The sequence below is a fragment of the Suricata suricatta genome, chromosome X (assembly GCF_006229205.1).
Source record: "Suricata suricatta isolate VVHF042 chromosome X, meerkat_22Aug2017_6uvM2_HiC, whole genome shotgun sequence".
Classification (NCBI taxonomy): domain Eukaryota; kingdom Metazoa; phylum Chordata; class Mammalia; order Carnivora; family Herpestidae; genus Suricata; species Suricata suricatta.
This window is the reverse complement of record NC_043717.1, coordinates 5,752,209-5,775,948: the sequence shown is the minus strand read 5'-3', so window position 1 is coordinate 5,775,948 and position 23,740 is coordinate 5,752,209. Positions and strand designations below refer to the sequence as shown.

Here is a 23,740-nt window from a genome sequence, read left to right as displayed (position 1 = left end):
CGTGAGCGGGCGCATCGCGCCTGTGCCGGCTGCAGTGACGTCAGGCACATGTGGGATTCAGGGTGCCCGGCGGCTCGGAGCTGGAACCCCGATCTCGAGTCCCGATGCCATCCCTTTCCAGACTGGCAGCCAGGTGACGTGACTGTTCTCAGCTCCGCATTGAGAACCACCACAGCCCCTCTGCCTGCAAGAGGCCGAGGGCCCGATGCTCTTCTGACAGCGCTCAGAGCGGGACCCTGCCCAGCGGCCACCCAGGTCTCGCTTGCCGGTCCCGTCCAGCCGCCCACAGCCCCGAAGAGCGACTCACACGGGCCTTCCGGAGGGATCCGCAGGACACGACACGCTCACTGATGGACTCTGGGCTGCTCTCCGGGAACAGTTAATTGCTGACTTCCGAACATGCAAGCGGCCCTTGTAAAATGCATCAAAAGAAGCACTATGCGCAGAAGCCTCAGAGGGTGGGCACGGTTTTCCTAATGTGGATGGGGAAGGGGGGGACACATGGCAACTTTTTTTTTCATATTTTTATTTATTTTTGAGTGAGAGACAAAGCACCAGAGGGCCGAATAGAGAGGGAGACAGAATCCGAAGCAGTGCTGACAGCTCAGAGCCCAATGCAGGGCTGCAACTCACTGACCGAGAGATCATGATGTGAACCGAAGTCAGATACTTAATCAACTGCGCCCCCCGGGCGCCCCGACACAAGGGGGCTCAACACGTTGCTGTTTCCGGAACGGCATCGTTTCCAGCCCCAGTTCTGAGAGCTGCTGTGGATGCTGTCCAACCTCCCCAGGCCAAGGATAAACAGAGCTCTGGCAGCACTGGGACAGCCTCCTTGGCCTCCAACAGACGGAAAAACAAAAGGAAGCATAAAAAAAAAGCTGCCAAAAACAGAAGGGTTCTTAATTAGGGCCCTTGTGTTTACTTTCTTGCCTGACGCCGTTGTGATGTGAGGCCCCATAACTGGCTGATCGGAGGTCTTCAGGGTGTGGGGCAGGTCCCAGACCCTATGGTCGAGCTGCCACCAGAAGGGAGCGGTGGAGGCTAAGGGCAGTGGGGGCTGGGAGCACTGGAGGCCAGACAGGGTGGAGGCAGGCTCAGTAGAGGCCAGAGAGGGAGGAGGCAGCAGTGGTGGAGACGGGGAGCAGTGGAGGCCGGCGGTAGTGGAGACCAGAGTGGTGGAGGCCACAGAGGCTGGAGGCTGGAGCAGCAGCGCCCAGAGAGGGTGGCCGATGACGGGCCTGCAGGGAGCATTCCAGGGGACGTGGCGATTCGCCCAGAAGCCTTCGAGAAACCGAGGGCGAATTCTTCGTGGTATTCCTTCCTTTCGTGGTTTGATTTCAAGGCGGCAGAAACTCCTACTCATCACGGCTGCCTTCCCAAAGGCGGCAGAAACTCCTACTCATCACGGCTGCCTTCCCAAATCCATTCCAAGTTCGGTTGCAGGAGAAACATCGTTGAAGGGTTTGGTTTCACTCAGCACGTACTTGCCAGGTTTTATAGGCCCTCGCTCTCCAGGAAGGGAGACGGCTGCCCTGGCACCAAGCTGGCACAGCCATGAGGGAGCAACGTGGGAGCTGCCCTGGGGGTCCAAGGCAGCAAGGGCAGCCGTCTGGCCAATGGGAGGGGGCCTTGTCCCCAGACAGATAGCAAAGCACACATGCGTTAAAGGGGGAAAGCAGGTCCTGATCTGATGCCATTACTCGGGAAACTGTCTCTCTTAACAATCTGCCGCGTTGTGAACTATTAAAATCCTTCAAAGCAGCCCTGCTCTCCAGGGAGGGAAGAAAACTGTCTCATTTCTCGTCCCTATTAGCCTGCTGGCGCGGACGCTGGAAGAATCCGTTGGTTAAAGTAATCTTCTGGAAAAGGCTCAGGTCTCTGGGACCTGTCTTCCCGCAGGCCGAAGACCGAGAGCCAGAGACGCTGGAAAATCTGCTCGCAATGACCTCACGGTATAAAAGGCACTGTCTGTGTTTCTTCACTGACATCCTGGCTTCAGCGTCGTGGGTGTTTCTTCACCGACATCCTGGCTTCAGCGTCGTGGGTCTTACCTCCCTGTTCGCTTCCCCAGGACGTCTTTCTCCCTTCAAATGGGAACCGAGCTCACTTTTATTTCACAATCAGTGTGTTCAGTTTAAGAGGACTTTTGTTTTTTAGCTAAAAAAATTTTTTTTTAACGTTTATTTATTTTTGAGAGAGAGAGAGAGAGCACCAGCAGGGGAGGGGCAGAGAGAGGGAGACGGAATTCGAAGCAGGCTCCAGGCTCCGAGCTGTCAGCACAGAGCCCGATGCAGTGCTTGAACTCAGACTGTGAAATCATGACATGAGCCAACACAGGACGCTTAACTGACAGAATCACCCGGGCGCCCCAAATCTTTAATGCATGTTGTGTTAACATTTACATATGATCCTTTCCGAAAATCTGCTTGGGGACCAGCTGATTTTGGAGATGAAACAGGCTTTTCGTATTACTTTGCACGATCTCTTTCTTCTACGTAGCTGTAATTAAGCCAATGTGTTTCTGCTGAAATACTTTGCTGTTGAAGTCTATATGAGATTCAATGAACTATGGCATTTACAGTTTGACCCCATTCTAGAGAAATATATACACGGAAAATATTGGGGGGGAATACATGAAAACACCAACAGTGGGTTCATCTTGGCTGCTTTCTTTCATAAACTTATCATTTACGAATGAGCATACACGTAGTATTTTACAGTAATAAAAGGTACCCGCCAAAGAGTTCTCACTAATCTTACAGTTATTTACTTACTTGCAGTCAGATGGCCCAAAACTATAAACTGAATCAAACAACTATTATTCTATGACCCGTTGAGAACTACCAACAGCACTGCCGTTTAAATAAGGGACTAAGCTAGGGCAGTAGGATGAGGTCCTTCAGCGAATACGTCACGACCAGGGAAAATGTCCACGATACCGTGTTAGATAGAAAAAAGGAGGTTTCAAATGCGCACGATGATAAACTTTGTTTTGTACACACACGTGCGTACGCCCGCGCCCCCACACACCAGGGAAGAGAACCCTCCAGAACAGTCTCACGTCTAATCCTGGGGGTGGGATTCTGCTAGATTTGTATCTGTGTGCGCTTTTTGTATTTTCCAAATTTTCTCCTCTGCACATGGACTGTTTTCACAGTCATTAAAACGTAATTAAGCCCTGGCAGTCTCCAACAATAATCTGCATGAGAAAGACTCCTCTCTTCTAAGTAGGAAATGGGGTTCCAGGGTGGGGAGGGCGGAAGGGAGGGGCTCTGTGTCAGAAACAGAACGTTGTTCTTCACGGAATACAAAACACCCCTGGGCGAGGCATTCAGAAAGGGTCCCTTCTCCGCTGGGCTGCCCTTCTGGTCAATTACTGGCTTTCGGCCGTCACGTGCACGGCTAAGGCAGATGCGGACGTGACAGGAAAAGCGTCTGGTCCTCGGTCCTTGGGGTTACCTCCCAAGCCATCTGTGTGCCTCCCAAGTGGCCAGAGTCCTCGCTCACACTCCGTGCACTCGCCACCGTATTTGCTCACACATCTCCCTCTGCCCGTCCAGGAGGAAGACCGGAGGGAAGCCTTCCTAAAAGTGCTCGACCGAGTAACAGCAAACTGCGGCTGCTTCTTGCGGCTCGGCGTGCGTCCCGAGAGCCACACAACAGACACAGGACAAACAGCACAATTTTCCTTTCCACTCCCTCCACTCTCCGCACTAAAATGCAAGTGCACACACCCAAGATGTCAAAGCAGACTGCCTTGGAGACAGAAGACTGTTTTTCTAATGACTTTGGTTTAAGCCAACACTTTGAACGAATCTGTGCATCAATTTACAGACTTAATTATCTTTAAGACCAAGAAGTTGGAAGCAGCTGCCCTCCAATGTGCACCAGGCCCTCAGACAAGTTTTAAGAAGAGACCGAGGGGGCGTGTGCAATCTCTACCACACTGTGGTTTTCACCCAGTTACACAGGATTTATTTTGGCCTTATGGTTCCTTTTCCCGTGTTATGGAGTCACAGGCTCATATAACATGGCCTCTGGAGTTTTGAAAAATAAACCCCGTGGCTTTCTCTATAAATATAAAAGCAGGCGGTGCCTCACCCAGTCACGTGGCGTGGAACTCCTAAGTCTTCGTATAATAGCATCTTTTGATGTTTCAATTTAAATAATAATAAAATAATCCTTAATACATTATGACCCTAAGTATTAGATGAGACTCTAATGATTCTTCTATTTACATCACCATACATAGGAATCAAATCTTATCATCAAAGGCTCTGCAACTTACATTTTCACAGCCACAAGGCTGGTAAGATTTAGGGGCGCCTTGGGGGCTCGGTCGGTTGAGCTTGAAAGTGCAGTTCAGGTCATGATCTCACAGTTTATGGATTTGTACCCTGGGCTCTGTGCTGACAGCTTGGAGCCCGGGGCTTGCTTCGGTTTCTGTGTCTCCCTCTCTCTCTCTGCCCCTCCCCTGCTTGTGCCCTCATTCTCTCTCTCTCTCAAAAATAAACAAACATCAAAAAAAAAAGGCTGATAAGATCTAAAATACAAAATAAGGCCCTGACGGGAACAGTGAGCAGGCTTTGCAGATCTCGGTACTACAGTATCTGGGACCTCCTGAATCCTTGGGGGCGGGGGCGCAACGTCCCTGGGCTCTGCCCACAGAGGCCGGCAGCATCCGACCCCTGAAAAATGTCTCTGGAAAGGGCCAACATGCCGGAAGGCCCCCAAATTCCCGAAGTCTTCGCTCCCTGCACATGGGCTCTGCCTGTGCTGAGCGACCACAGTTAGGACTGTGTTAATCCGGTCATGGGCCCTCCGGGGCCGCACTTCCAGAGCACTCCCACTCAAAAAGTAGAGGCCAGAAGAGGTAGAAAGAAAACAGGTGTGTTCCTCTACGTAAGGGTCAGGCCATGTGGCCTGCAGGCCACCCCCACCTGCTCCTTCCCCTCGTCAGGCCCCCGAGCTACGAAGAGGTTTTATGTTTTTAAATGGTTGAACAGAAGATCCAAAGAATCCTATTTTATGGCCCATGAAATTGAGAGGACATTCAAATTCCAGTGTCCATAAATAAAGTTTTATTGGTACTCGGCCATGCTCATTCACTTACCTGCGATCGTCAGCTGCTCTTGCACCGGAGCACGGCGGAGTGGCCGCAGCAGAGACCGGCTTGCCCCCAAAGCCTAAACTACTTCCTCCCACTGACCCTGGACAGAAGATGCTGCCGCTGCTCCGGGCTTGCCAGCTCTGCTGAAGAGAGAACCCCCTTGTCTGTTCCCAGCCTCAGAGCGACCTGTCTGCTCACTGCAGGGGATGCCCCCAAACGTGGTGCCCCTCCTGAACAAGCGTTAAAAGTAGGCAGCTGGGCACCCCGGGGGCTCAGTCGGTGAAGCGTCCGACTCCGGCTCAGGACACGATCTCACGGTTCATGAGTTTGAGCCCCACGTTGGGTTCTGTGCTGACAGCTCGGCGACTGGAGCCGGCTTCGTATTCTGTCTTCTCTCTCTCTCTGCCCCTCCCCTACTTGTGTGCTCTCTCTCTCTCAGGAATGAATAAAAAAAGTTAAAAAAAATTAAAATATTAAAAGTGAGAGCAGGAAACACCATTGCCACGGTCAGCCGCGAAGGGCTTTCAAAGGACACATGTAGGAAGCAGGTAAATCTAAGGGAACATGGTATTAGTCTTCACTTTCTGATGCATAGCGCCCAACACAGAGAGAAAGCGGAGGTGATTTACAAATGATTCCCAACCCTACTCACGCAACACAGGCCCTGTGGTAGGTACTCACCGAGTGCCTTTCCTCCCATCATCCCAAATGACCATTCACATCTTATAACTTCACGATGAGTTATCAAAGGCTACCAAACCCCCCCAAAAACCAAAGTCATCTATAAAGCTCAACACCAGTGCGTCACACATAGTACGAATTCAGTGTACTTAATTCAACAGAAGCTTGTGTTCACTAAGTACTGAGTTAAGTCCAAAACACTGATGACCAACGGACCACTCCCAGCTTCCCTCTGACATTCAGAAGATGATTCAACTACATTTCAGAAAATACTCATGGAAAAGCCCGGCAGTTCGCCAAAATTCTAACACAGTTAGCATACAACCTAGCGATTCTCTTCTCTGACGTCCACCCATAAGTGGAGCCAGATGTCTGCCCAGAAATCTGTCCCCAAATGTTCAGAGCAACATTATTCATAACTGAGGGAAATGCAACTCAAATGTCCACCAAGTGATGAACAGACAAACCACGTGGTAGAACCCTACGCTAGAATATTCTTCGGTCATGAAGATTATGCTACAATATGGATGAACCCTAAAATATGTTAGGTTACAGCCAATCACAAACTCAATTAACATCTTACACAATTTTATTTATTTCGAGAGAGCGTGTGTGCATGTACAAGTGGGAGAGGGACAGAGAGAGGGAAAGAGAATCCCAAGCAGGCTGCACACTGTCAGAGCACAGCCTCATTTGGGGCTCAAACTCATGAACCTCGAGATCATGCTCTGAGCTGCAGCCAAGGGTCAGACGCTTAACCGGAGGAGCCACCCAGGTGCCCCTACAAATTTCTGTTCTTATTAGCATACTATATTTTTCAAATATTTGAGTAAAATATCAAGATTCTTATACAGTTAAGGGCGCCTGGGCGGCTCAGTTGGTCAAGCGTACTACTTTGGTTCACGTCATGATCTCATGGACAGTGAGTTCAAGACCAACTTCAGATCCTCTGTCTCCATCGCTTTCTGCCCCTCCCCCACTCATGTGTGCGTATGATCCGTCTTGCAAAAATAAACTTTCAAAAACTTTTTTAAAGATTCTTACACGCTTACCTTGTGAAACAATTTTCCATACTTGGTTTTAAACAAAAATACCTCAGTAAGAATCTTACTTTAGTTAAACGTAGGAGTATCGCTTTAGTTCCAATTGAATCTTTTAAAAAAATAAGCAAAAATCTTCCTCAAATTTCCATCTTTGTGTTTTTCAAATTACAAAATTCTGTGGCTTTTATTACTTTTCTGAAGAAAAATTAGAGACAGAAAAAGTACATATCCAGAAAGTAAGTAATACAAGGAACACAAAAAGTAAATAATAAAATCAAATCCTAAAACCGCATCTACTGACCAATGACAACGTTTATAGAACTGGCCATCATGTTTATTAGTTTGGCATACGGGCTTCAACTCTCGGTTGATTTGCTCTTCTGGAAACTTTATTGGCTCCTAGGTATATAAGGAATAATCTCATGTTGTTCTAGTAAGTTTCAAGGTTAACCAGCAAGTCAATTTGCAGATACAAACAAATTACATTAAGACGCTAATAATAAAGTCCAGGGGCGCCTGGCTGGCTCAGTCAGTAGAGCATGTGACTCTTGATCCTAGGATTGTAAATTTGAGCCCCATGTTGGGTGCAGAAATTACTTAGAAAAATAAAACTAGGGGTGTCTGGGTGGCTCAGTCGGTTAAGCATCCGACTTCACGTCGGATCATGATCTTACGGTTTACATGTTCAAGCCCCGTGTCGAAGTCTGTGCCGACAGCTCAGAGCCTGCAGCCTGCTTTGGATTCTGTGTCTCCTTCTCTCTCTGCCCCTCCCCTGCTCATACTGTTGTGCTCTCTCTCTCAAAAATAAACATTTAAAAAATTTTTAATAAATAAAAATAAACAATCTTAAAAAATATAAACCAACAAAGCACAAAATTAAGATACAGGAGACAAAAATGGATACCAATGTGCCTGATGATCATTAATTTTTTGGCTTACTTTTCATTCCCAATGTTGACAAGAGGAACTTGTTTTATTTTATTATTATTATTTTTTTAAATGTTTATTTTTGAGAGAGAGAAAGAGATACAGCGTGTGAGCAGGGGAGGGTAGAGAGAGAAGGAGACACAGAATTGGAAGCAGGCTCCAGGCTCTGAGCTGTCAGCAGGAACCCAACGTGAGGTTCGAACCCGCGAACTGTGAGATCACGACCTGAGCCGAAGTCCGACGCTCAACCTACGGAGCCACCCGGGTGCCCCAAGGACCTGAATTCAGAAGGGGTCATGGCCTCCTGGTAAGACTCCGGATGGTTTCCCATAGCTGGCTCAGCGTCCAAACGTTGCGGACGGCAGTAAAGGGCGAGTTCATCATGCAGAATTAACCACGTAGCCCAGGACGACTTCGTGGTGGTCTGTCTACTTCCTTCAATGTCAGCCAGGAGTAACCCCTGCGACGTGACAACATGTCACCTGAAAACAGTGAGCGACACTTCCACGTCTCCGAGGGGCCTCGGCTGCAAGGACAAAGACCAAGCCCACGTGGGTGGCTCACCTTTATGGTGACTTCATGCGTAGACCTCAGGACCAGCGAGCTCCTAGATTCCGATCAGATACACCGCCAGCTGTCTGCCACAACCCGCCTGGTGAGAAACGAGATTTGAAGAAAGAACTCAAAATTCTTTGGGAACGATTCACCTCTGGCCTCTCCTATTTCTTCTTTGTTTTCTTTTTCAACATTGTTCCCCTTTTAAATCTCAGCTCAAGGGACACACATTTTATGATGTCATAATCTCCGATTTCCACTGTAACACAGACCATGCAGTTTTACTTGCAAAGCGAAAGAGGAGAAATGGCTGGTGGGTACTGTATGGGCAGGAATCCTGGAAGGAAGGAGTTTAGTTCAGACAAGGGACTGCTCTCCCTTAATGATAATCGAGCTTATTTGAGATACCGTTGTTTGGGGACCTGTGTCCTATGCAATCAAAGACACCACACTGTCTCTAAGAGAAGAAAACACAACTGAAAGAAACTTTATAAACATTGCTCACGCTGCCATTTACAACAGTCTTGCATGCAGTCTGTGTGGGTATATACCCCTCCTGTATCCAGGAGCACCAGCACGCAGAACAACACTACAAGCTGTTTTTTCCCAGGGCGCCTGGGGGGCTCAGGTGGTTAAGCATCCGACTTTGGCTCAGGTCAAGATCTCGCTTTTTGTGGGTTTGAGCCCCACGCTGGGTTCTGTGCTGACAGTGCAGAGCCTGGAGCCTGTTTTGGAGTCTCTGTCTTCCTCTCTCTTTGTCCCTCCCCGCTCGCTCTCTCTCTCTCTCTTAAGAATAAACATTAAAAAAACTTTTTTTAAAAAGAATCTCTCTTCCCCTTTGGGTTTCCTAAAGTAAAGCAAAAAAAAAGGCATGGACTCCGTGGATCTCAAGGTATACGTTACTGTCTCCGCACACTGCAATTTCACGTGAATGCTGCCATTTGCGTTTCTCAAGAAGCCAGGTTATACCTCTTAAGAGAACTTTTGTATCAAAATCTTGTTTATACTGGGGCGCCTGGGTGGCTCAGTCGGTTAAGCGTCCGACTTCAGCTCAGCTGATGATCTCACGGTTTGTGGGTTCGAGCCCTGCGTCCTGCTCTGTGCTGACAGCTTGGAGCCTGGAGCCTGCTTCAGATTCTGTGTATCCCTCTCTGACTCTCCCTTGCTCACGCTCTCTCTCTCTCAAAAATAAATAAAACATTAAAAAAAATTCAAAATCTTTTTACTCTTTCGTCAATATGAATACTATGCAGTCAGCCAGAACGTAATGAACAATATTTACCTTCTTCCTCATAAAATGTCTTTGGTTGTGAATGAATCCAGCCTCCTACATTGAAATTACCCACTATCGTCCATAAGCTCAAAATCTAAGAAATGAACTGCCCACTATTTTCTCTAAATTCTTGTTCACTCACCTAAGGTGATAATAAAACGATGCCAGGATTTATATAACTCACTTCCACAAGTAAAGCTATGAGTAATGGTGTTTTTTATTAGTGAACTCAGATCCTCGTAAAATGTTTTAAGGAAATTCAAGTAAATTAGTCCCACTGAGTCATGCTTATAGCTACGCTGTTCAAAGAAACGAAGTTAAAACCATTTTATATGTAGGTTCATACGCCCTTAAGTTTCATTACAGAACGTTTAAAAAAATCATAAGGATACAGAAGATAAAAGCAATAACGAGGGCAAGTTTTAAAAATCTACCACAGGGAGAGCCTGGGGGGCTCAGTCCGCTGAGCATCCAACTCTTGATTTCGGCTCAGGTCATGACCTCATGGCTAGAAGATCACAGTGTCAGACTGTGCTCAGTGCTAAGTAGGGTGCTCAGAACCCTACTTAAGGTTCTCTCTCTCCCTTTCCCTCTGCCCCTCCCCTGCTCACTCTCTCGTTCTCTTACAAGAAACAAAACAAAAACCTACCACTGAAGAAAAATGAGATTCAAATAAAATCCCCTTACAACTTTTTGAATAGAAATTGTTCACCAGAGTGAAGGAGGCATAAAGGAATATTGATTTTGCTTATAAGATAAAAATACATTTCATTCTGAAAAAACTTCTGTGGTAGAGAGGAAATAGGACCATACTCCTTAGAGTACCTGAAGCAGACACCAAATTACTAATTTCCGGGTTGAGTTGTAAATTACCACGGGGGGGGGGGGGGGGGAGAACAGCCTTATGATAAAATTGCTAAATACCACAAAGTGTCAAAATATGAGCAGATGTCACCACAATAAGCCCCAAACTGCTCGAAAATTAAAACGCTAAAATCCATAATAATTCAATAAGTAATTAATATATAAACAGCTCTTATTACAAGCTGTTCAGAAAAACCTTTAGAATCAAATTCGTATTCTTTGGTCCAAAACAGATGGTAACTCACAAATCAGCGTCATGGAATTGAAGATTATCCTTTATATATGTTGGTAGAAGCAGGAAGTGTAATTAACATCATCTGTGTGTTACAAACATGCAAAAAAGGGAAAATATGACTGGCTAATAACACTCTTCTGCTTATGCAACATGTCAAAATTAATTAGTACATTGACAGAAACAGTAAATTCAGCTGATAAATCCAATCTTCTAATACCTAATCGTAACTGATTTCCCCACCATTGGTGCCCAAACAGAACCATAATCGGTAAGCAGTTTGGGCAAAAAGGTTCACATACTACAAAGTCTGTGTGTGAAATGCCAATGATTTTAACAAATGCGGCACATCCTTTACTCTCCAAGGTAACAATAAACACAAAAAGGACCACACAATCTTCTGGTTGCTCCTCCGCTCTCAGCAAGGCACAGGGTACACATGCCCTGGCAGTCCGTCCACATAGGAGGATAAAGCCTCAGGATGGTCACAATGTTGCGTAAACTTCCACTCTGTCATGTTGCTGTCATGTTGCAAAACATTCCCAGGGCTCTAAATGGAAACCTTGTACTCACTGAGCAGTCCCTCTCTCCTCTGGCTCTGGCAACAACATCCATCCACCTCCTGTCTCTCTGGATTTGCCTATTCCGAGCATTTCACCTAACTGGAAGAAACGATACCCTTTGTGGGTGGCAGATTTCACTCAGCACGATGCTTTCAAGGGTCAGCGTGATGTAGGCTGTACTAGGACTTCATGCCTTTTGGTGGCCGAGTAGAAGTCTACTGCACGGATGAACTTGGTTTTGTTCATCCGTCCATCAGCTGAAGGGCACCCTGGCTTCTGTGATTGGTGCCGCTCTGCACATTGGTGTGCAAGTGTTTTTTCCATCCCCTGGGACGTATGCCTGGGAGGGGAATTGCCTTCCATCATTTTGCCTTTTTCCTCCTTTTCTGGAGCTTCGTCCTCTCTAGGACTGACAGAGGTGGAGCTAAGCAAGCAGGGGCCCAGGGAGGGGAGCGGACGCTCCAGGCAGGGGCAGGCAGGGTGGTCTGCACAGGGAGCTGGGCCCTGGGCCTGGCCAGCACGCCCGATGGCTCTGCGCGGCTCTGCGAGACCCAAGATTCCTCTACTCGGAGCAAAAGCAAACAACTCTCCTGTTCAGAAACTTCGCAAAGTGTCAGGCGGACAGAGGAACTGGCTTTGTTTCATCTTGTGCCGCCCCTCCTCCACCCCCCAGGTTTAGCCCCGGAAGTTACCATTTCGGGGCACGTCCATGGGGGCCATGTGACAGTGGCTGCCTGTCCGGGCTGCCTTCTCCGAGTCCACACCGGGAGTTCTACGGATCAAGGCACGGCGTTCCAAATAAAAGCACGAGATTATTATAGCGTGTCCGCACTGGGACGCAGTGGGTCAGCCAGGGCCGACTGCGCCTTCCGGCCCAGGGTCTATCAGGCACTGTCTGGAGACGTTCTTCGCGGTCACAACCTGAGGAGGGGGTCCAATGACAACTACTGAGGAGGGACCAGTGCCACGGCAGCTGCACATCCGACAACTCAGAGGACAGCCTCCCGGCAGGAAAGACAAACCCTCTCCCAAACGTCAACAACCCAGGTGGAGAAACTTTAACAGAACAGATTTTAGATTCACCGACTTTGTGACTTCTAATTTTTACTGTGAAATACTAGGAGATGACTAACACTTGCAGACAGGTCTTACATTCAGAAAGAAGCGTCTAGGGGATGCTTCCATACATCATCATAATGCCTCCTCCACAGCCGCCCAAATTTATAAAACAGCAAAGAGCTCACATGGAGCATGAAGGCAAAGGGTCCATGCAAACGTTCTTACTGATCATAAATTAAATGCTTAACTGTATAAATATTAATTCTACCTCTTAGTAGAATACAATGCAATTTGCATAAATTTTTTTCTTGTTTTCTTTTAATTTATTTTAAGACACAGAGGAAGTGGGGGAAGGGTAGAGAGAGAGAGGAAGAGAGAGGATCACTCTGCTTTGTCAGGGCGAAGCCCAATGTGGGGCTTGAACTCACAAAGTATGAGATCATGGCCTGAGCCAAAGTGGAATGTTCAATCAACTAAACCACCAGGTGCCCCGTCAATGAAGTTTGTTTCTAAAAAAGAATTTCTGATGCCTTTATTTTATTTTAAGTGACAGAGACAGAGAGTGCCAATAGGGAGGGGAGACACAGAATCCGAAGCAGCTCCAGGCTCTGAGCTGTCAGCACAGAGCCCCACACAGGGCTTGAACCCATGCACTGAGATCATGACCTGAGCCGAAGCCGGACATTCAACCAACTGAGCCATCCAAACGCCCGGAGTGTTTTTAATTTTAATTGGCATGGCGAGGCCGGCACGGAGCAGGAGCAGGACGGAGGCCCTACCAGCAGCCCGCACTAGCTGCCAGTCCCGGGAGGAAGGTGCTACGGAAGCAGGCGACCCAGCCCCGGTCAAACCCTCAGAGAACAGCAGCCCGGGGTGACCTCCTTGCTGCAGTGTCAGAGGGGCCTGGGCCAGGACGAGCCAGCTATGTCACACTGCCATTCCTGAGCCTGAGGGCAAGGGGGACAGACCCCTGCTTGGGGAGGATGGGACTGGGCAGAGCTGCACCGGGAAGCCCAGAACCAAATGAGCTGGAAGCCCAGGTCAGAACAAGGTTTTCCAGATTGTCGGCGCACGTCTGGTTTGTGTCACCTGAAAAACGGTTCCACGGTCCAATCGGGTTGGACACGCCGGGTCTGAAGTCATTACAAAACAGTAACAGTGGTTAACGTGAAATCGTACCTATTGTCTGCCCAGCTCTGTTCCACGCACCATGAACTCATTTAATCCTTTATTAAACAACAGAAGAAGCCCACCTACCGGAATCTCCCACTGTGATCTCGGGGCTCTACCCCAGGCCCCGCCCACAACCGTGTCACACCAGGTGACCCCACACAAGAAATACCATTCTGGGGTCGTGGTCCCCTCGCGCCTCAGCCCCGTAGGCAACGGGGAGAAGCCCCTTCATCCTGGAGCTTCGCTTCCAGCGGCTCCTCCCCCCCCCCGTGCGGGCACCCCCTGGGCATGACACCCCGCGGCCCACACGCTGCCCAAACCCTCTCCGCGCAGCTCGCCGGCAACATGTTCAGATTCAGAACACAGTTAGCTGATGGACTCTGAACACGCCAGTCACTAGACGCTCCAACAAATCCAGGCCACCCTGGGTTTTCTCCAACAGAAATATGAAAACACACTTTTTAGGCTTTGGACGTGTGAAATCTAGAGATGACGGGACTTGACTCAAACAAAGGCCAAGTGTGCCCAGATGGTAATGACGGATAAAAATAAATGTTACTTTTAATACTATAATAGTATCAAGAAATAGGGCAGTTCTAGATAAGCTGTATCCGCCAGGAATTAATCAGGCCACCATCCCCATTTCTCTTTTTACTCGCTGAAGTAGGGAAATGGGTACCAAAAAGCCAAGAGTCACAACGCAAGCATTATTTCCTATCTATCTCATTAAAAATATTCTTTAATGTTTTTATTTATTATTGACACAGAGAAACAGAGCATGAGCGGGGGAGGGTCAGAGAGAGGGAGACACAGAATCCAAAGCAGGTTCCAGGCTCTGAGGTGTCAGCACAGAGCCTGACGCCGGGCTTGAACTCATGAACCATGAGATCATGACCTGAGCAGAAGTCAGACACTTAACCGACTGAGTCACCCAGGCACCCTTCATTTTTTTTTTTAAAGCTCCCTTTTGTTAAACCCTTAATTCAGATGGATTAATTTTTCCCACTTTAAGTAAATGTGTGCCTTTCTGTTTATACATAAGCCCAAAGCAAGTCCCCAAAGGGATGCCTTCCCTTTTAAAGTTATGCTTATGACCTACAAAAACTTTACTGTATTGTTAGTGATAAAGGCTGGTAATTTCAGACACAAATTCCAACGGCCTAACCTCTGATGTTCTTCCAAAAATCAACTTATACGTAATAAACACATAAATTAAAAAAACAAGGACCATCTTAAAAGGTTTTTAATTTTTTTAAATGTTTGTTTATTTTTGAAAAGAGAGAGACAGAGTGTGAGCAGGGGAGGGGCAGAGAGACAGGGAGACACAGAATCTGAAGCAGGCTCTAGGCTCCAAGCTATCAGCACAGAGCCCGACGCGGGGCTCGAACTCATGAACCATGAGATCATGACCTGAGCAGAAGTCGTACACTTAACCGACAGCCGCCCAGGTGCCCCAAAAGGTTTGTCTTTTAAAAATAGTCTGCAGGGGCATCTGGGTGGCTCCGTTGGTTAAGCCACTGACCTTGGCTCAGGTCATGATCTCTCAGTTCGTGGGCCTGACCCCCATGCTGGGTGTGCAGAGCCCGCTTTGGATTCTCTGTCCCTCTCTCCCTGTGGCCCTCCCCTGCTGGCACACTTTTACGCTCTCTCAAAATAAATACACTTAATAAAATTAAATGAAATAAATGAAATGAAAGTGAAACAGTCTGCACAGTTAATGGACAGCATTTGTTGTCCAATGTCTATAGTAAACATTTCGTCTGAACGTCTTTGGAGTTCACACATCTCGTTGCCTGCAGGCAGGGACCCTGGCTGTCCACCACTCTTCCCGCGGTGCGCATTAACCACTCAATGGGTCATTACGGTGCAGATGTGAGAAGTCTGGTGAAATTTCTGACCCATATTTGAGATAGGAAATACGGTGACTGTAAAAGTGTGCCCCAAAAGCCGGCAGCTAGCTGGCCACTTGCGACAGATCCCCGTCACAAGAACAGTAACGTCTGAACACTGTGCACACGGACCAGGGACGTGTCCGAGGCTTTCTGCACAAGCCCCTTCTCCAGGGTCCAAGCAGACAGCACAGAGTTGCAAACATGCAAAATTAATGACTAGTGATTTTCACGTTGCCCTGTTTGGTCATAAAACACCAGTTCTTAGATGTGACAACAATGTGTTACATGGAGCAAAGCCTCCAAGATTGTGTAAGTTTGGGGAAATTGTAGGTTAAAAACAGGTAAAACAGATCCAGAACAGCTGAACAAACACCAAGAAGGATAATCTCCAGAGAAAACTCTAACAAGACACCATTTCCGTAAAAAGCTCTTAAAAACCACCAGAGGAAAACACATACAAGTTACAACCAGAGGGAAAGATACTAAAACTCAGAGACTTCTTGTCAAACAGGCTAGGAGCCAGAAAACAATGGAGTGAAACCTTCAGAGAGCTGAAACAATGTGTCAACCGAAAATTCTACTCAGACCTAACGGCTCTTAAGTAGGAAGACAAAAAAGACTCTTTCAGACAAACAAATGCAGAGAGAATTCCCTGCCAATATGCTTGTCCTGTAAGAAAAATTAAGGGACATGCTTTAAGGGGAGGGATAAAGAGCTCAGATGGACATCTGGATTTGTGCAAAGGAACGATGAGAGGCAGAAATGCTAAATATAAAAGTATTTTCTTCTGGGGCAGCTGGGTGGCTCAGTAGGTTGAGCATCTGACTCTTGATTTCGACTCAGGTCATGATCCCTGGGTTCCTGGGTTCGAGCCCTGCCCACATGGTCAGCGTGGGCGTGTTTGGGATTCTCTCTCTCAAAATAAATACAACTTAAGTGAAAAAAAACCCCACATATTTTCTTCTCATTTTAAAATGTCTAGGGGTGTGTGGGTGGCTCAGTCCGTTAAGCATCCATCTATAGCTCAGGGCATGATCTCATTGTTTGTGGGATCAAGCGCCGCATCGGACTCTGTGTTTCTCTCTCTGCTCCTCTACTCATGCACTCTCTCAAAAAATTGTTAAAAAAAAAAAAAAAGAAACTATAAAATTTCTTTTACATATAATTGATTGCTTAGTGCAAAATTAGTAACTGTATTATGGGGTTTTTTTAATGTTTTTATTTATTTTTGAGAGAGAAAGAGAGCACAAGTGGGAGAGGGACAGACACGGAGAGGGAGACACAGAATCCGAAGACAGGCTCCAGGCTCTGAGCTAGCTATTAGCACAGAGCCCGATGCCAGACCCTAACCCACGAACCACAAGATCATGACCTGAGGGAAGTCAGATGTTTAACCAACTGAGCCACCCAGGCGCCCCAACTCCTTACTGCATTAAAACAGCCCACTAATCTCATTAGGCTGACTAGTCAGCACACAGAGAGAAGTGCTTTATTCCAGAAGTAAAGTGGGTCTGGGCTTTGTTACGGAGAACCACCACACTGACGGGGAAGGAGCAGCAGTGTGCCGTGGACAGAGCATGCATCTCCGGTCCCTGGGGCCATTCGCCCGCACTGCCGCCACCAGGGATCCCTGGGACCATTGTGCAAATGTCACATCACACTGACATGCGGATTTCAGGACCCAAGTGCACAAAGTTTCATTCAGACTTCCCACTTCTTTCATGGGTCACAGCCATGGGAAAGGAAACAACAATCTACCCAGTTTGGAAATGCCATCTTTATTCTGCCTTTAAAAACGATTCTATTTAGGGGTCAGTTGAGGATCGATCCAACTTTGGCTCAGGTCATGATCCCACAGTTCATGAGTTCGAGCCCCGTATCAGGCTCTGTGCTGACAGCTCAGAGCCTGGAGCCGGCTTCAGATTCCGTGTCTCCCTCTGTCTCTGCTCCTTCCCCACCTCGTGCTCTCACTCTCAAAAATAAACATTTAAAAAACAGTAAAAAATAAAATAAAATAAAGTATCATATTTAAATAGGCTTCTGTGTTTAGGGTAGTTTTAGGTCACAGTCAAACTGAGCAGGGCGAGAGAGTTGTCAGATGCCCGCTGCCCTCACTCACGAGCAGTCTACCCGGCTGCCGACACTCCCACGGGAGGGCACACATTTGCTCCCGTGGTTGGACACACTGTCTCATCCAGAGCGCACAGTTCACGCGAGGCCTCCCTCCTGCTGGGGTGCATTCTGCGGACCGAAGCGCAGGTACCATGACACGTGCCCACCGTTACGGCGTCCCTACCAGTCCTCCCTGCTCGGACTCCATATCCTCCTCCTCCAACCCCTGGCAACCACTGGTCTGTGCTGTTTCTGGAATGTTCCCTCTTCCAGAACGTCACAGAATTGGAGTCATACAGTACACAGCCTTCCTGATGCACTTCTTTGCCGCTGTCATGTGCGTTTAAGATTCTCCCCTGTCTTTTCATGGCCGGACAGCTCATTTCTTTTCAGCACCGAAGGCCATTCCACGGTCTAGATGGACTGCGGTGTATGGAACCATCCACCTGCTCAAGGGCATCTCGTCTTGGTTGCTTCCGAATTTTGGCCATGATGAATAAAGCCGCTGTGCACATCGTGCGCGGGCTTGTGTATGGAAGGAAGTTTTCAACTCCACTGGGAACCTTTTATGTTCTTAAAACGCCTTTAAAATTACAGAAGTAGTGTATGTTCATGGGAGAGATTTTATTCAATGGCAGGCAATTTTTCCGAAGGGCCATCTCCCCGAGGGGCAATGCCCAGAGATAGTACTGTCGCAATGTCACAAGTGGGGTGTGAGGGGGTGCTCCTAGCATTTCATGGGTCGAGGCCAGAGATACTGCTCAGCACCGGAAAGACCTCTCCCCCACAAGAAAAGATTTTCCTGTTGCAAACATCAGCAGAGCTGAGGTGGAGCAATCTTCATCAAAAGGTAAGAGATCAAAATTCTTCTAAGTCACTCGAGTTCCCAGCTTTCCGTGTACAGTACACTTCTTCTGTGTTCTGATATTTTTTTAATGTTGTATATATTTATTCTGAGAGAGAAGGGGAGGGAGGGGGGAGAGAGGGAGGGAGTACCAGGCCGGCTCCGCACTGTCAGCACAGGGCCTGATGTCTGGCTTGAACTCACGAACTCTGGACCGAAACCTGGGCAGAAATCAAGAGATGAACGCTCAACCAACTGAGCCCCCCAGGTACCCACTATGTGTTCTGATGTTTAGCACAAATATAGTTTTCAAAGTATAATCTTTTAATTTAGTAACGGAGGCACTACCGAAAAAGCTGTTTCCAACATTAACATCCTTTTTTTTAAATGTTTATGTATTTATTTTCATAGAGAGGGTGAGAGAGAGAAGGGGAGGGGCAAAGAGAGAGAGAGATGAAGAGAGAGAATCCAAGTGAGCTTCATACTGTCAGCACAGACCCTGACACGGTCTCAAACTCATGAACCGTGAGATCACGTCCTGAGCAGAAATCAAGAGTCGGACGCCTAACTGACGGAGCCCCTGGTGCCCCAAGTCCTTTATTTTTTGTTTTAAACTAACGTCTACGCCCAACGTGGGGCTCAAAGTCACAACCCTAAAATCAAGAGTTACACGTTCCACAGACTGAGCCCACCAGGCATCCCTCCATCATTAAAATTGTATTTTCTTTAAATGTTTATTTATGTGAGACAGAGAGAGAGAGACAGGGAGAGAGAAACGATGCATGCATGCAGGGGAGGGGCAGAGAGAGAGAATTCCTACCAGGGTATGAGCTAGCGGGGCTCGAAGTCAGGAGCTACGGGATCATGACCTGAACAGAAATCAAGAGTCGGACGCTTAACCGACTGAGCCCCCCCGGCGCCCCCAACATGAAAATCCTTGGCCAGCAAGGCTGACTAAGCCCTCACCTGGACACAGTCACTCCCGCCACCTCGTACGCAGCAAGTGCGTCTTCCACAAAGTCCCTGTATGCCCATTCCATCACACGGCGACCCTCCTCCTCATTCCCATTTTATAGGCTAAGAAGCTGAGTTCTGGACGGTTTATGTAAACAGGCTGGACTAGTTTTAAGTTTCACAGCTTAAAAGGGGTAAGGTTTGAACCCCAAATTCTGGCTTTCTGCACTCATTTATTTAATATCACACCAATTCATCCGTTACAATAATGTGAATGCAAGGGAGGTAGGAATTTACTCTGCACAACAAAAATAAATAGGAATTTGCAACTGATAACACAATTTACTGAAGGGAAGTCTTCCAAACACACCAAATAATCCATGTACATCCACTCTGAGTTGGTCTGAAACAGATTTCATTGTTTACACTGCACGTGGAAGGAACTGTGCTCAATGCATTTTTGGATCTTCTAGGAGCCCTTATTTTGTTTCCAGCCGACTCCCATCAGACTTTCCCACGTCAGTCTCTTCCGGGTGACCAGGACATGGTCGCTGGATCAAGAGGCAGCTGCCCGCGGGCCCTGCACTTTGCCCTGTGCAGCTCAGTATGCAAAGTCCAGGGCGACTGGAGTCTTAGATCAACACTATCTTATTTATAGAGGCTATTTATTTATTTTAATGTTTATTTATTTTTGAGAGAGAGAGGGAGCAAGCGGGAGAGGGGTAGAGACAGAGGGAGACACTGAATCTGAAACAGGCTCCAGGCTCTGAGCGGTCAACACAGAGGCTGATGTGGGACTCGAACTCACGGACCACGAGATCACGACCTGAGCCAAAGTTGGATGCTTAACCGACTGAGCCCCCCAGGTGCCCCTAGATCATTCATTTAGAGATGAAGGTCCTTCCTTTCACCAAGAAAGCAGCAGAGTGTGTGGCCAGTTGAGTAGATGAGAGTGTGGAAAACGAACTTCTTTCCGACGAATGGAATTTCATTCTTTAGCAGTAAAAGCCATGTGATTTCTCCATACCCTAATTCCTGATCAAGTTCTTAATCTGTCGGTCAGTCTGTCTTTAAGAGGTAGTGCTCCCCTAATTCCACCGCTGGAACTGGATTCTGGCAAGGTCACGGGCAGCAATAATTATTAGTATAAATGATCGTAAAAGCAACTGAAATATGTACAATGCGGGACGCCTGGGGGGCTCAGTCGGTTAAGCATCCGACTTTGGCCCAGGTCATGATCTCATGGTTCATGAGTTCAAGCCCCACATTGGGCTCTGTGCTGATGGAGTAGAGCCCACTTGGGATTCTCTTTCTCTCCCTTTCTCTCTGCCAAAAATAAAATAAACTCATATATATGTACAAGGCCCCTTAAAAGTACGTCTTCTTCCATCAGGCCCAATGTCATGTCTGTAGCTACTCAATACGAGTATTTTCCCATTCGTAAGATGAACGCTGCTTCCTCTGTCGGAACTGCAACCCCTCCATCTACTTTCGGACATTTCCTTCCCGACTCTCTGACGCCGCTCACTTAAATGCACTGCAGGCGTGGGTGCCGCTCGGTCAGCCCTGGAAGACTGGGACCCGTAAGGACACACAGTGAGGCTGTCCTGGACAGGAGGACACCCTCTTCCTCGATGTGATGCACCGAGTCACTGAACAGTCCTGTGTGTGACGCCTGCACACGACCGCTGGTAGTCCGCCATCACTGGGAGAAGCACACTCGGGCGGCGAGCCCGACCAAGAACTGCACCATCTTAACGACACCCGCTCTCCCCAGGATGCCGCACTCGGACCTAAGTCAGGCAGCAGTGCTGACCTCCGTAGGGGAATGACAAGGGCACTGAGAACGGACCTCCGGCCCAGAGGAGGGCAGGCATTCCATCTGTCAATTAGTCGGGCGTGTTCCGGGGCGCCGCTGGCTCCGTTGGTAGAGCGCGTTAAGTCTTGATCTTGCAGTCATGAGTTTGAGCCCTACACTGGGCACAGAGATTTAAAAAAAGGGGCGCCTGGGTGGCTCGGTCAGTTAGTTAAGTGTCTTGACTTTGGCTCAGGTCACGATCTCACTGCTCAAGCGTTCGATCCCCACGTCAGGCTCTGTGCTAACAGCTCAGGGCCTGGAGCCTGCTTCCATTCTCTGTCTCCCTCTCACTCTCTCTCCTCCTCAGCTCATGTGCACATGCGTGCTCTCTCTCTCTTTCTCTCTCCCTCCCTCTAAAAAAAAAACAAAGATAAAGCATTTTTTTAAATACATAAAAGTAAAAATAGATTAAAAACAAAGATGACTCGTGACTTCCTACAATGTGGAAGGGTGGCCGAGGGGAGCCGGGCTGGCTCAGTCAGTAGAGCACACAACTCCTGATCATGGTGGTCGTGGGTTGGAGCCCCACATAGAGTGTAGAGATTACTTAAAAATAAGACCTTAAAAATATATAAATTAAATAAAAGGGCGACCAGGGGCCCCTGGGTGGCTCATCGGTTGAGCATCTGACTTCTGCTCAGGTCACGCATGACCTCACAGTTTATGAGTTTGAGCCCCCCATTGGGCTTGCTGATGTCACCCTGTCAGCACAGAGCTCACTTCGGATCCTCTGCGTTTGTGTGCCCCTTCCCTGCTTGTGCCTCTCAAAAATAAATAAAGATTATGATCAAACAAACAAAAAGCCGACTGAATCTTGAGACCGAAAAAATAAACGATTTCAAAACTTGTAAACTTTCCGTGAGTCAAACAGCTCAGGTGACGGGCGATCAGAACCCCCAGGTTCTCGAGGGCTTCTGATGGTCCCACTCATGGTCTCAGCTGGGGCGTGGATGTCACATGGAACAGAGGCATCTCATCCTGCCCGACCAGAACATAGAGGCCAAAGGGGCCACACGCTCTGCCAAGGGAAACACAGCATTTGTGTGAGGCGTCAGGGTGCATGAGTTCGGTGTACAGCGTGGTGATGTCCCCACACTGTCACTGTTCCCCAGGGTTTCCAAGACTTTGCAAGTGCACTGCCAGGAAGGGGAGAACCAGGCCATTTGGCCCTAAACCCCAAGCCTCCTTCCCCTACAATGTCTGTCTCCAGGGGCGGTTTTAAGGGATTCTTTTTTTTTTTTAATGTTTATTTACTTTTGAGAGAGGGAGAGAGAAAGTGCAAGTGGGGGAGGGGCAGAGAGAGAGGGAGACACAGAATCCGAAGCAGCTCCAGGCTCTGAGCTGTCGGCACAGAGCCCGACGCAGGGCTCGAACTCACAAACGGCGAGAGCATGACCTGAGCTCAAGTTGGAAGCCTAGCCAATGGAGCCACTAGGCGCCCCTAAGCGATCCTCAAACATAAAAGGTGCAGAAGTCAGCCGCTCTTCTATCAGTCTGCATTTCCCTTGAAGGTCAAAGTTTCCCTGAATTGTGCTTGCCCACCTCACTTGCGCTGACTTAGATACTTAGAGCCAGTCTATGCGGGCTTCTCCTTCTCCGGATTCCACCGTGGCCTTTGCCAGCAGTCACACTCCGCGCTGGGGACAGGCAGCGGCCCCTTCACCAGGCGGTCGGGCAGAGCCACAGAGAGGCATCGTGGCAGAGAGGCATCATGGCCCTGGGGGGAGGCCGGTGCACAACGTCACCTCCGGGCCACAGTGCGCATGGCGCCATGGCCACACGCCCACTCCCACACACATGCACAGCCGGGCACACGGGTGCACAGGGAACGGAGTTCCAGTGACAATCACAGAGCAGGAGGGCTCTACACCCTGGCCGCAGGACGCTGCTCTGTTCCTTTTGTTCTCCTAATTGTTTCCGCAGGCTTTCAAAGAAAAAATATATATAGGAACCTAAAAAACTAATAAAGACAAGACGAACCTTTATGTGTATTTTTCCACAGTTAAAACATTTTTTAAATATAAAAATAAAAAGATGGACCTACAAACACTTATACTGTTCCCTGCTCCAAAGAAATACATTTTGAGAAGTTTCTTTTTTTTTTAATGTTTTATTTATTTTTGAGACAGAGACAGAGCATGAGTGGGAGGGGGGCAGAGAGAGAAGGAGACACAGAATCTGAGACAGGTTCCAGGCTCCGAGCTGTTAGCATAGAGCGGGGCTTGAACCCACGAGCCGTGAGATCATGACCTGAGCCAAAGTTGGAGGCCCAACCGACTGCGCCACCCAGGTGCCCCTTTTCGAGAAGTTTCTAAACAGAGACTAAAATAGTCCTATACATAAAAGTGTGAGTGAATCAAGTTTTCATTTTCAACTGGAACATAATCCCATTTATCTGTGGTTTTTAAATTTTTTTAATGTTTATTTTTGAGAGAGAGAGAGACACACACACACACACAGATCAGGAGTGGGGGAGGGCCAGAGAGAGAGAGGGAGACACCGAATCCGAAGCAGGCTCCAGGCTCTGAGCTGTCAGTACAGAGCTAGATCCCACAAGGAGCGAGATCATGACCTGAGCCAAAGCTGGATGCTTAATC

The 23,740-nt window shown here is 48.1% G+C and overlaps 1 protein-coding gene across 4 annotated transcripts in view; it reads right to left on the bottom strand.

Annotated features, from left to right (window-relative positions):
- The window catches only part of TBL1X (transducin beta like 1 X-linked), a 137,411-nt gene that overhangs the window by 60,261 nt on the left and 53,410 nt on the right, over positions 1 to 23,740 (bottom strand). For 2 of the 4 annotated variants that reach the window (XM_029929588.1, XM_029929589.1), the window contains exon 2: positions 8,329 to 8,416. The exons of the other annotated variants lie outside the window; for them this stretch is intronic. The gene's annotated coding sequence lies outside the window, so the exon portion shown is untranslated. The remainder of the gene's footprint in view (positions 1 to 8,328; positions 8,417 to 23,740) is intronic. 4 annotated transcript variants of the gene reach the window in all.